Here is a 14,643-nt window from a genome sequence, read left to right as displayed (position 1 = left end):
TCACCAACCTACCATCTTCAGAAAACATTTTAAACTTCTTTTTGGATATACCCACCTACACCCCCAACGGACGAGAAGTATTTTTTCTCCAACAACTCTGGGGACCCCGACCTTGTGGACTCCCCCGCAGCGATTGCTCTTCTAAGCAAAATAGGCCCTTCCACTCCCCGAAGGAAATCGCAGATAGACTGGACTCCTTCGGGACCTCTCCGAGACCCGTTGTGCAGACCGACAGGCCAACAATCTCAACCCCGCCAAATGAGGGCTCACGTACCGTGCTGGACGACTACCTACCCCAGTTTAGAATTGGATTGGTAGTATGTCCAGTAGCGCGTGTTTACTTCGTGTGGGTAGAGTTCTTTTAAGTTAAGGTAAAATGGTGCTTTGGGAGGTGGGCGGTGCCGCTGGAATTATCCCCGGGCCGGGAGATCCCTGGGGTGCCCAGATGTCTGGCGGAGCGTTTCATCCCACAGAACAATTTTTCACTGGGGGAGACCTCGCCCTGCCGTACTCAGCCTGGACAACCGAAACCGGGTTGTCTGTGGTTTGGATTTATGTGACATTATATGCTAGCTTGAAAAATGGGTGTCTTATTATTTATGGCTGGGTACTCTCCTGACATAATCTAATGTTTTGCTTTCGTTGTAAAGCCTTTTTGAAATTGGACAGTGTGGTTAGATAAAGGAGAGTCTTGTCTTTAAAATGGTGTAAAATAGTCATATGTTTGAAAAATGGAAGTTTTCGAGGAGTTTGTATTTCGCGCCACGCCCTATCATTGGATATTGGAGTGGTGTTCCGCTAGCGGAACGTCTAGATGTAATAGGTTAACCCATACCTAACCCTTAACCCTAACCCCAACCACTCTAACCACTCTAACCCTCAACCTAACCTTAACCCTAACCTTAACCTCTATGGGACCGGCGGGACGAATTCGTCCCACCTACGTAACATCCACTGCCAGCCTGTGGCGCGATTTTCAAAATCTTCAAAATCCTATTACTTCAATTTCTCAAACATATGACTATTTTACAGCCATTTAAAGATAAGACTCTCGTTAATCTAACCACACTGTCCGATTTCAAAAAGGCTTTACAACGAAAGCAAAACATTAGATTATGTCAGCAGAGTACCAAGCCAGAAATAATCAGACACCCATTTTTCAAGCCAGCATATAATGTCACCAAAACCCAGAAGACAGCTAAATGCAGCACTCACCTTTGATGATCTTCATCAGATGACAACCCTAGGACATTATGTTATACAATACATGCATGTTTTGTTCAATCAAGTTCATATTTATATCAAAAAACAGCTTTTTACATTAGCATGTGACGTTCAGAACTAGCATACCCCCGCAAACTTACGGGGAATTCGCTAACATTTTAATAAATTACTCACGATAAACGTTCACAAAAAGCATAACAATTATTTTAAGAATTATAGATACAGACCTCCTCTATGCACTCGATATGTCCGATTTTAAAATAGCTTTTTGGTGAAAGCACATTTTGCAATATTCTAAGTATATAGCCCAGGCATCACGGGCTCGCTATTTAGACACCCGGCAAGTTTAGCACTCACCATAATCATATTTACTATTATAAAAATGTCATTACCTTTTGTTGTCTTCGTCAGAATGCACACCCAGGACGTCTACTTCAATAACAAATGTTGGTTTGGTCCAAAATAATCCATCGTTATATCCGAATAGCGGCGTTTTGTTCGTATGCGTCCAGACACTATCCGAAATAGTAAAGAAGTGTCGCGCTTGGCGCAATTCCTGACAATAAAATTCAAAGTATTCAATTGCCGTACGTCGAAGCATGTCAACCGCTGTTTAAAATCAATTTTACGTCATTTTTCTCGTAGAAAAGCGGTAAAATTCCGACAGGGAATCTCCTTTTCGGCAAACAGAGGAAAAAATCCCAAAGGCGGGGGCGGTCGGGGTCACGCGCATAAGCTAGTGTCTCTTGATGGGCCACTTGAGAAAGGCGATAATGTGTTTCAGCCTGGGGCTGGAATGACGACATTCTGTTTTTTCCCGGGCTATGAGAGCCTATGGACGACGTGGGAAGTGTCACGTTAGAGCAGAGATCCTTAGTAAATGATAGAGATGGCAAAGAAGTTCCAGAAATGGTCAGACAGGCCACTTCCTGTAAAGGAATCTCTCAGGTTTTGACCTGCCATTTGAGTTCTGTTATACTCACAGACACCATTCAAACAGTTTTAGAAAATTTAGGGTGTTTTCTATCCATATGTAATAAGTATATGCATATTCTAGTTACTGAGTAGGAGTGGTAACCAGATTAAATCGGGTATGTTTTTTATCCAGCCGTGTCAATGCTGCCCCCTAGCCCTAACAGGTTAACCTGTTAGGGCTAGGGGGCAGCATTTGCACGTCTGGATAAAAAAAATGTACCCGATTTAATCTGGTTACTAATCCTACCCAGTAACTATAATATGCATATACTTATTATATATGGATAGAAAACACTCTAAAGTTTCTAAAACTGTTTGAATGGTGTCTGTGAGTATAACAGAACTCATTTGGCAGGCAAAACCCTGAGACATTTTCTGACAGGAAGTGGATACCTGATGTGTTGTATTGACTTTAAACCTATCCCATTGAAAAACACAGGGGCTGAGGAATATTTTGGCACTTCCTATTGCTTCCACTAGATGTCACCAGCCTTTACAAAGTGTTTTGAGTCTTCTGGAGGGAGATCTGACCGAACAAGAGCCATGGAACGATGATGTCCCATTAGACACCTGGCGCGCGAGTTCATGTTGGGTACCCTCGTTCCAATACGTTATAAAAGAGTATGCATTCGTCCACCTTGAATATTATTCATGTTCTGGTTAAAAAGGCCCTAATGATTTATGCTATACAACGTTTGACATGTTTGAACGAACGGAAATATATTTTTTCCCCTCGTTCATGACGAGAAGTCCGGCTGGCTTAGATCATGTGCTAACAAGACGGAGATTTTTGGACATAAATGATGAGCTTTTTTGAACAAAACTACATTCGTTATGGACCTGTGATACCTGGAAGTGACATCTGATGAAGAGAATCAAAGGTAATGGATTATTTACATAGTATTTTCGATTTTAGATCTCCCCAACATGACGTCTAGTCTGTATCGCAACGCCGTATTTTTCTGGGCGCAGTGCTCAGATTATTGCAAAGTGTGATTTCCCAGTAAGGTTATTTTTAAATCTGGCAAGTTGATTGCGTTCAAGAGATGTAAATCTATAATTCTTTAAATGACAATATAATATTTTACCAATGTTTTCTAATTTTAATTATTTAATTTGTGACGCTGACTTGACTGCCGGTTATTGGAGGGAAACGATTTCCTCAACATCAATGCCATAGTAAAACGCTGTTTTTGGATATAAATATGAACTTGATAGAACTAAAAATGCATGCATTGTCTAACATAATGTCCTAGGAGTGTCATCTGATGGAGATTGTAAAAGGTTAGTGCATCATTTTAGCTGGTTTTATGGTTTTGGTGACCCTGTCTTTGACTTGACAAAACATTACACACAACTCTTGTAAATGTACTGTCCTAACATACTCTAAATTTATGCTTTCGCCGTAAAACCTTTTTGAAATCGTAAAACGTGGTTAGATTAGAAAACGTGGTTAGATTAAGGAGATGTTTATCTTTCAAAGGGTGTAAAATAGTTGTATGTTTGAAAAATTTGAATTTTGACATTTATTTGGATTCAAATTTGCCGCTCTTGAAATGCACCTGCTGTTGATGGAGTGCACCACGGGTGGCATGCTAGCGTCCCACCTAGCCCATAGAGGTTAACCACTCTAACCCCTACCCTAACCTTAACCCTAACCTTAACCATCCCTTAACCTCTCTAGGGTCGGAGGAACGAAATTGTCCCACCTACGTGACAGCCAGTGGAATCCTGTGGCGTGTTATTCAAATACCTTAGAAATGCTATTACTTCAATTTCTCAAACATATGACTCTTTTACACCATTTTAAAGACAAGACTCTCGTTAATCTAACCACACTGTCCGATTTCAAAAAGGCTTTACAACGAAAGCAAAACATTAGATCATTAGATCATGTCAGCAGAGTACCCAGCCAGAAATAATCAGACACCCATTTTTCAAGCTAGCATATAATGTCACATAAATCCAAACTACAGCTAAATGCAGCTCTAACTTTTGATGATCTTCATCAGATGACAACCCTAGGGCATTATGTTATACAATACATGCATGTTTTGTTCAATCAAGTTCATATTTATATCAAAAACCAGCTTTTTACATTAGCATGTGACGTTCAGAACTAGCATACCCCCCGCAAACTTCCGGGGAATTTGCTAACATTTTACTAAATTACTCACGATAAACGTTCACAAAAAGCATAACAATTATTTTAAGAATTATAGATACAGACCTCCTCTATGCACTCGATATGTCCGATTTTAAAATAGCTTTTTGGTGAAAGCAGATTTTGCAATATTCCGTTTAGCTAAACAGAGGAAAGTAAACAAAGCTTTCGGTCGACGCGGGCACGAGCCTGAGTCTCACAGTACTGTAACCAGCCACTACCCAAACGCGCTACTTTTTTTCAGCCAGAGCCTGCAAAGCCACGATTCAGCTTTTTACCGCCTTCTGAGACCCTATGGCAGCCGTAGGAAGTGTCACGGGACAGCTAAGATCCTCACTCTTCAATAAACAGAGACAAGAAGAACGACACCTTGTCAGACAGGCCACTTCCTGAATGAAACCTTCTCACATTTTTGCCTGCCAAATGAGTTCTGTTATACTCACAGACACCATTCAAACAGTTTTAGAAACTTTAGGGGGTTTTCTATCCATATGTAATAAGTATATGCCTATTCTAGTTACTGGGTAGGAGTGGTAACCAGATTAAATCGGGTACGTTTTTTATCCGGCGGTGTAAATACTGCCCCCTAGCCCTAACAGGTTAAGTGTTTAGGACATATTCTAAACCAACAGGACAGGGATATATGACATCCGTGATGATCCAGGATCATTGAGAGTATCAGATAAACTTACTTAACTATGCAATAATCTTGATATTACTACCATAGACATGTTGATTTTTCTAAAATCCAGGAGTGCCACCAGGGAGACAGTTAGTCAATAGGTGGAAACAGAACCAATATTTAACACTGACTGTTATGAGAAAGAGCGACAGGCAGATAGAAGGAAGGGCAGACAGAGAAGGGCTCCCCCGCACTGCTGAGACCTTGATGGTTTGGGAGTAGTAGGAGGAAAGAAGGAGGGCCAGGAGGAGGAGAAGATAGGAAGAGAATTGAGTTCGGTTCGCTTAGCTTTAGGATATTAATTCATGGAGAGACTATCGGCTCCATTGGGATGTATTTTAGTTTTGATTTTAAGTTTATGTTTGGTGAATTCGCTAGGAAGAGATATGATGATTTTGTTGAAAGTAGTTGTTACCCTAACTAAAAGGGGAATGAAAGCTTAGTTGGTTTCAGGAACTACGGTGTTAGACACTGAACCATTGCCCAGACACTATTACTGCAGGCCGAAATAGTAGCATTGACTAGAGCCTGCGAAATAAGAAAGGAGAGAACGGTCACTATTTAGACAGACAGCACATAAATGCATTTAAAACCATACAAAGCAGCACGGAGAAATCTTAAAGAAGATAAGACACTTGACAGAGAATTGTTACAGGATAGCCAAGAACATGTAGAAGAATTGGAGGGGCAATCCGACAAGAGAAGGTCTGACATAAGGATAATTTACTAATCTTACCAAAGACACTGTTTAGATATGCGGCAATATTGACACATGGGCGGAGCCAGGTGTCAACAGGGAGGAAGTATGGTAGAGCAGGTAAGGAAACACTGCAGGTTAGGAAAGACTTAAGTGGCCTAGAGGATAATTACTTAAAAAAAATGGTAGAATATCCATTCCAACATATGGAAATGGACCTTATTTAACTATTCCGAAGTGAGGGGAAGAAGGGGTGTTTAACAATAATAGATAAGTATAGCAAATGGGTAGAAGCGTTACCAACTTACTTGGTGGACATGATTATGGTAGCTAAAATAATGAGGTCAAGATATTATCCCTACAGTGATTTACTAGGATCTATCTCTTTAAATGATGAATTACATTTAGATAATCAGGTAGAACAAATAGAATGCCAGAGGTTAGAGAGACTAGAACAGGTAGACATAGAAGTTAAATATATACTAACAGGCACATGAGAAGACTGTCTGTTAACCAAACCCGTATGTCCAAGATTTTGTGTCCAACAGGTGAATTACAGGAGGTGATTCACTCAATCCAACCAGAAGACTGGGTGTGGATCCAGTCCCTGAGGAGAAAAAACTGGAAGCAGTCCCGTTGTGAAGGCCCATACCAGGTTCTGTTAAACCACTGCCTTTGCCTTTAGAAAAGCTGAGAGAGTCACTTGGGTCCACGTTATCCACTGCAAGAAGGTATGTACAACATATGAGCACTGCTGATCACACACACAGTTAGGAGAAGAACCGAGTACCAACAGGGTCTGGGTGTTACCTCCTTAACGAAGATTCCCTATCCTGACCGTTCATCACTGTGTGTGCTCCTAGAGGTGTGAGTATGGGGTGGTACCTAGCAGATCGACTAAGGGCAGGAGGGGGTTGCCGGTTTTTGGGAAGAGTAGGGACTCTGAGCTGCATCATAGTCTTGGTTACCTTTCTGATATATCCAGATCCACCACCTTCCGGTACTAATTATATGACACTGTTGTCATTGAGAAGAAGTAAAAGATAAACTATATAATACAATGATGAGTGACTTATAGAATAAAGAGTCAAAGAAGATCAGAAGATGTAGGATTTAAGGTAAACATTAAACAATTCCCTAGGAAAGCAAATAACTTTACAGGGATTGGGTTGGCCAGATTGAAGTACTCGGCCAACCCACCTCGGTTCACTTTAACTCCTGATGAGCACCAGTGTTATAGATACAAGAATGGCACCGAGAACTTAGATGATTTTAATGGCTGAAAGGTAATCATTAATGGGACTGACTTAGGTTTAGAAGTACAGGAGAAAATTCTTAACCTCACAGCACCTATAACTGATGTAGGGTGGGCTAGTACCAGCAAAGGACGCATACGACAGAAACTACCAAAAAGGGTGGTTAGGAACTTGCGCCCGGGGTTATTGGTCCAACCAGTTCGAGTTAGTCATCAGAGGCCAGTTATAGGAGGCTAAAGTAGGCACAGGAGGAGTTTTGATCAGGATGGGAGTAGCTTTGTCTAGATGGATGCTATTGGCATCCTCAGGGAAGTTCCAGATGAATATAAAGCTATGAATCAAATAGGTGAAGACTTTACCACTACATTATTTTGGTGGTTGACAATAAATAAAAATGTGGATTGGATTAATGACATCTATTATAATCAACAGGGATTCATGAATGAAACCGGAGATGCAGTAAAGGGGTTCTCTGACCAATTATCCGCCACCCCCCTCATGACCTGGTAAAATAGACGGACTCTCGATATGTTATTGGCAGAAAAGGGCGGTGTAGGTAGAATGATTGGGTTTCATTGCTGCACGTACATTCCGGATAACACAGTTTCAGATGGATCAGTAGCCCTGGCCGGTCTAAACAATTTGACTCATGAGTTAGCAGGGGTAGATACTTCCCTGACCAGATGGTTCGATAGCATATTTGGGAAATGGAAAAGTGTTGTAAGTACTGTATTGTGGGCTGCTTTCACCTGTATGAGTGTGTTAGTATTGTGTGGATGTTGTTTGGTCACATGTGTGAGAGGTTTAATCACCAGAACTCTAGAGAGATCGATGACGCAGCAGATGGTGAGATATGGACCGATTCCGAGCTCCGACCTGTGGGAGGACGAATACGGGCCTCCAGGCCTGGGAGATGGCTCCATTTCTTTTAACTACGAGGAGCCAATGTTGAATGAGACCGTTTTCAATGTTTAGATTGACTGTTCCTTTCATGATAATTATGATGAAAATCCTGTAAACGAAGTGTCATAATTGGAAATAGGCCCAGGACAGTCATTGATGAGTATCAGATGTATATACATGTATTCGTTTGGTTAATCCTTGTATCACAATTATGTTTCCATATAGCATTTGATAATCAATGTGTATTATTTAGTCATTTAAGGGTGGAATGATAAGAGAATTATATAATAAAGGTAAATGAATAAAGAATCCATTATTAATTAGTAGTTATGTAGCATGGGTAATGACTAATTAAAGTACTGAAGGTTAGTCCCATAAGGTCTAGTAGAGACCCGGAAGGGAGAGAAATGTGTGTGTGTGTGTGATTAGTGGGCTAAGGGAATTGTAGACATGTGTGTGTGAAGAGACCGGGAGTAGCCTTCAAGGTTCTCCTAAACCTCGGGGGAAAGGAACAGGCAGCGCTGGATAGTGATTAACCTCTATGGGACCGGCGGGACGAATTCGTCCCACCTACGTAACAGCCACTGCCATCCTGTGGCGCGATTTTCAAAATCTTCAAAATCATATTACTTCAATTTCTCAAACATATGACTATTTTACAGCCATTTAAAGATAAGACTCTCGTTAATCTAACCACACTGTCCGATTTCAAAAAGGCTTTACAACGAAAGCAAAACATTAGATTATGTCAGCAGAGTACCAAGCCAGAAATAATCAGACACCCATTTTTCAAGCCAGCATATAATGTCACCAAAACCCAGAAGACAGCTAAATGCAGCACTCACCTTTGATGATCTTCATCAGATGACAACCCTAGGACATTATGTTATACAATACATGCATGTTTTGTTCAATCAAGTTCATATTTATATCAAAAACCAGCTTTTTACATTAGCATGTGACGTTCAGAACTAGCATACCCCCCGCAAACTTACGGGGAATTCGCTAACATTTTACTAAATTACTCACGATAAACGTTCACAAAAAGCATAACAATTATTTTAAGAATTATAGATACAGACCTCCTCTATGCACTCGATATGTCCGATTTTAAAATAGCTTTTTGGTGAAAGCACATTTTGCAATATTCTCAGTAGATAGCCCAGGCATCACGGGCTCGCTATTTAGACACCCGGCAAGTTTAGCACTCACCATAATCATATTTACTATTATAAAAATGTCATTACCTTTTGTTGTCTTCGTCAGAATGCACACCCAGGACGTCTACTTCAATAACAAATGTTGGTTTGGTCCAAAATAATCCATCGTTATATCGGAATAGCGGCGTTTTGTTCGTATGCGTTCCAGACACTATCCGAAATAGTAAAGAAGTGTCGCGCTTGGCGCAATTCCTGACAATAAAATTCAAAGTATTCCATTGCCGTACGTCGAAGCATGTCAACCACTGTTTAAAATCAATTTTTACGTCATTTTTCTCGTAGAAAAGCGATAAAATTCCGACAGGGAATCTCCTTTTCGGCAAACAGAGGAAAAAATCCCAAAGGCGGGGCGGTCGGGGTCACGCGCATAAGCTAGTGTCTCTTGATGGGCCACTTGAGAAAGGCGATAATGTGTTTCAGCCTGGGGCTGGAATGACGACATTCTCTTTTTCCCGGGCTATGAGAGCCTATGGACGACGTGGGAAGTGTCACGTTAGAGCAGAGATCCTTAGTAAATGATAGAGATGGCAAAGAAGTTCCAGAAATGGTCAGACAGGCCACTTCCTGTAAAGGAATCTCTCAGGTTTTGACCTGCCATTTGAGTTCTGTTATACTCACAGACACCATTCAAACAGTTTTAGAAAATTTAGGGTGTTTTCTATCCATATGTAATAAGTATATGCATATTCTAGTTACTGAGTAGGAGTGGTAACCAGATTAAATCGGGTATGTTTTTTATCCAGCCGTGTCAATGCTGCCCCCTAGCCCTAACAGGTTAACAGTGGTGGGAAGTCCAGGGAGGGATATTATTCACCTACTGTTTGTGTGTATGTGTGTGCGTAGGTTATCTACTGTTGGTGTGGAGGTGTGTGCGTAAGCGGGGAGAGAGGATAAAATGAACTTCTTTGTTAATGTTGGGCAGAACGTTCTCTGAATAAACTGTACAGACCTTTTGCAGAAAGCTGAGTCCTTGCCTAATTATTCTTTACCCAGTGTCTTACAAACCTTGGGAATTAGTCAAGGCTTATTGATTGTTAATTATTATCATGGGGATAAAATAATTCCCTTGACAGGAATGGACCAATAACAAGGCATAGCCTAGTCGGGAACGGACCAATAACAAGGCATAGCCTAGTCGGGAACGGACCAATAACAAGGCATAGCCTAGTCGTGAACAGACCAATAACAAGGCCTAGTCGGGAACGCGCAGGAAATCAGCCAGTGAAGAGCATGCAGACAATACAAGCCTTTTATTTCAAATACAATTGACAGATTGGAAAGCAAATGTCTCCTGCTGAAAAGAGAATACTCTATGCTGTAGGCTGCCAAAATATTTGATCAACTTCCAAGTATTGTTTTACAAAGAAGTGTAACAGGGATAAGCTTTTGGCACGAATGCGTCGACCATCACCTGCCCGTGACTTGGTCATAAACTGGAAAGCATTTTTTTTGACTAATTTCCACATATTTTACCCACAACACACCTGGGCCTAAACTATTGATGGATTCAATACAAGGTCATTTTTATTGATCTCAGATTCTCAGTTTGTCAGTGTCAAAGAAGCCTGTAATTTCAATCATTTGCACGGTATATAAAGTCTCCAGTCATGTAAAATTCCATAGAATTGTATGAAATGAGTTGATAAACGACCACATTTTTCCCAGACCCTAGGCTACTAATTTTATCCCCATGTGTGCAACTTTTGGTTCCCAAGTGGCGCAGCGGTCTAACAGGCTGACTACACCGCTCGTGTCGTGTGCGCGAGCGTTGCAAAATACATTTTGAAATCTGTTATTCAATTATTGCACCCACACTGCTCGCGCGCCAACGAGCATCTGCTTTGCCAGGTGACTGAAAGACGAACGAGGTCAGTGGCGGTAATGCACCTAATTTATGAAAGTTGCCAATCGCAATATAAAGTCAAGAGAAGAAAAAGCCTGGAAGGAGGAGAGATGACTAGAAACGATTCGACTGACCATTTTATGTGTGGATTAATTGTCTGAGTAGAGGACCTTGTGCATTTCAGGTAAAATAACAACTCAATGTTTATATTTTACATTTTAGTCATTTTAGCAGACGCTCTTATCCAGAGCAACTTACAGTAGTGAATGCATACATTTCATACATTTTCTTCTCCGGAGAGATGACTAGAAACAATTCGGTTGAATAAATGTATGCACGATGGAGCACACGGGGCAACCGGTTTGAGTTCCATGTAAGGCACTGCATCTCAGCGGTCGAGGAGTCACTACAGACGCCCTGTTTCGATTCCAGGCTCCATCATATCCGGCCGTGATTGGGAGTCTCGTAGGGTGGCACACAATTGGCCCAGCATCGTCCGGGTTTGGCCGGTGTAGGCCGTCATTATAAATAAGTATGTTCTTATCTGAATTGCCTAGTTAAATAAAGGTTAAATAAAAGACTTCTGTAAGTGCCTCTACACTACGCTTTTTTATAAAAAGAAAATCCTGGTACGTCGGAGCACCATGGGTCACCTGCCTACCGGCCTGAGAGCACTGGACTGGAAACAACCACATATAGAGCTCCCAAGTCAACATTACATGAGAATTCCACAGGTCACATTTAGAAGTGAGTGTTAAAAAAAACAGATCAAGATTAGAGTTAATGTAATAATGAAGTAGTCAGACAGGATTACCAAAGACACTTTTATTTCTGTATTGTCATGGAAGAAAACACACAGTTGGTCCCACACTGGCCTGTTGTAACTCGGGGACAAGCTGCAAAAACACACTACTCTATCTCCGAAAAATCTCTGAGTGAGAGAGAGACCGAGGCAGAGTCTCGCCCTCTCTCCTCCGCTCTTCTGTCTCTCCCTCCTTCTGTCCTCCATCGCTTCACAGGGTGATCTTTGTGTTGCGGAAGCTGGAATTATCCCTAAGAAGAAAACACACACGAGAGATATCAATAAACCGAATTCTCCATAGAGACAACACAACACTGAGTGGTCGTTGTGTGTCCACGATGGTGTTAGGTGGGAGTGTGTATCGTGTGTGAATCGTACTTGAGGCTGTCGTTGTGTGTCTTGTACTCCATGATGGTGTTGGGAGGGAGGTTCAGGACGCGTCGAAGAGTGTCTCGGATTCTAGATGTCGTCACCTGATCGCTGGCTGTCTTATTCCATATAGACAGGATATCTTCCTGTAAACAACAAGAACATTATACACCCTAACCCTGATCGCTGGCTGTCACATGCCATATAGACAGGAGGTCTTCCTAGAGAAACACACATTACTCTGACCACTCGATAGCGTTTACAAGTCAATCTCAAACGCTAGTTGTCGAGTCATCGAGGGCTCCACTGCGCCCTTCGGAATCCTTTGCCAACTTCGTGCCCCTAGTAGCAGGGATGTGACATTTAACCTCTCTAGGGTAGGGGGCAGTTTTTTCACATCCGGATAAAAAACGTACCCGATTTAATCTGGTTATTACACCAGTCCAGAAACTAGAATATGCATATAATTGTTTGATTTGGATAGAAAACACCCTAAAGTTTCTAAAACTGTTTGAATGGTGTCTGTGAGTATGTAAAGCCCGGTTTCGTAGCTCGCTCGGTCTGAGGGCAACGACCGTGAGAAAACTAGGCCCAAAATGAAGCCTGCCCCAATATGTCATGTGCTTTTGGGTGACAGTGAGAGAACCGTTAGGGTTAGAAGCACAATTCAACCTCAGGAGTATTCCTGAGGTCCTCCCGATCTGTGCAAGCCTAACCTTGACCCTGTGGCATTAACCCTTCACAGTGAAAAGAAGGTGTTTAGATCAAACATTGTGCAATGACTTCTCTCCCCATAGGAACACATAGACTATTCTCCAAAATTCAACCTGAAGCCTATGTGGGTTATGAATGCCTTATGAACCTGTCTTCTATAACAATCCATCAGGCTACTGTGAGGTCTACCTGTGTCGATTCTAAGGTTCCTGGAGCAACCGGAAGTTGTTAAAATCACCCTAGAGCTATTGTCATATGGCCAACAAGCAGATAGTGAAAATCACGCAACTCAACCCTGTGTCATTCAGTCAATTCTTAAGGTAGAGACATCATATTCAGGATTATGTTTATGTCTACCCCAAAGACAACGTGTCTGGAGCAAGAGCTTCCTGTGACAACCGGAAGTGGTTAAAAACAGCCTAGAGCTATTGTCATATGGCCACCTGCAGATAGTGAAAATCACGCAACTCAACCATGTGTCATTCAGTCAATTCTTAAGGTAGAGACTTCATATTCAGGATTCTGTTTATGCCTACCCCAAAGACAACGTGTGTCTATTCTTTTTGCAAAAAAACGAAAACACACACACACAATTTGTCCATAGGGACATAGTATGGGGCTTAGAGGCTTATAACGCCTTCAACAGTTACTTTCGTTCAAACGATTCAAGAACCGTCAGACCTAGAGCTCCGAAATTTTAGAAACCTGTTCTAGAGCTCAAGTCGATAGTGCACGGTGATATATGTGGCTCTAGAAGATTCTCAGACCGAGAAACCGCCTCGTGCATTTGCAATATGTTCAATTCATTTTGAATATCACGGACATGGCGACATGTAGAAATGTCCCAGAGTCGCAAGACTAGGTGCATTGAAACCGCCTCGGCCCATAGAGACGGACCCCAATGTCTCTGTCCGATAGCTCATTCAGGGACCCCGTAGTAACGCCCTGAAAAAGTGGATTTTCAGCACCAATTAAGGCCATTGCTCGGGCACCGAATGACTTATCGAGCCGAAACTTGGGATTCGGGGTCGCCTCACATAGGCCTACACATATTGTCAGAGCTGGACCCGCAGCTATAACGTAACTATGTGTTTTATGTTTTTATGGTTAAAATTGAAAGCGCTGTGAATTATGGGCCTTCTCTGACATATGTGATACTTGGCTTCTATACGAGTTGGAAAAAAGTGGATTTGTTTTCAGGTGGTATCAGTTTGGTGTCATGACGTTGGCCTGTGGGTAAGGTTTATGACCCCCCCCCATAAATACCTTTCTCCCTTCCCCTCTCTTTCTGACCCTACTGAAGGACTTGAATAGCCTGTGTTAAATATAGAGAGTCTGGGAACATCAAACAAATGGGGAAAAGGAACCATATTTTGGTAATAAAACCAGTTGGAAATATGCTTGGGAACGTAATGAGTATGGATGTCAGTTCGGTTGTCATCTGAGACATTATGACTGATGACAGGACGACATAAACTGTACCTGAGAAAGTATACACCCTCTAGTTATCAGAGTAACATGGAATTGTTATGCAATTGAAATGTTTGATATTGAAATTGTTTGTTAGGAGATTAAATGTAACTTTAGCTTCCAAATGAGAGAATTGGGTTTTCATAAGGAAAGTGCCCTGCTTGATCAGTGGCCCACCCCTGTGAAGAGACAGGGGTTATAAATGATGAAACACATCGTTCCCCCTCTCCACTATATAAGCCTTTGACGAAAAGATAACCAATGTTCCAGTACGTGAGGTCTGCACCCTCTACGTTAGAAGGACACACGTCAAGTACAGAACTA

At 41.7% G+C, this 14,643-nt stretch overlaps 1 long non-coding RNA gene across 1 annotated transcript; it reads right to left on the bottom strand.

Annotated features, from left to right (window-relative positions):
* Positions 1 to 11,774: 11,774 nt before the first annotated feature.
* Positions 11,775 to 12,558, bottom strand: LOC123738721 (uncharacterized). The gene is made up of 2 exons (XR_006767519.1): positions 12,145 to 12,558; positions 11,775 to 12,017 (listed from the first exon to the last, which is right to left on the bottom strand). It is a non-coding gene; the product is annotated as an uncharacterized lncRNA (long non-coding RNA).
* Between the last annotated feature and the right edge of the window lie 2,085 nt (positions 12,559 to 14,643).

This window comes from Salmo salar, unplaced genomic scaffold (genome assembly GCF_905237065.1).
Source record: "Salmo salar unplaced genomic scaffold, Ssal_v3.1, whole genome shotgun sequence".
NCBI lineage: Eukaryota > Metazoa > Chordata > Actinopteri > Salmoniformes > Salmonidae > Salmo > Salmo salar.
The sequence above is the reverse complement of the archived record's forward strand: the minus strand, read 5'-3'. Positions and strand labels throughout refer to the sequence as shown.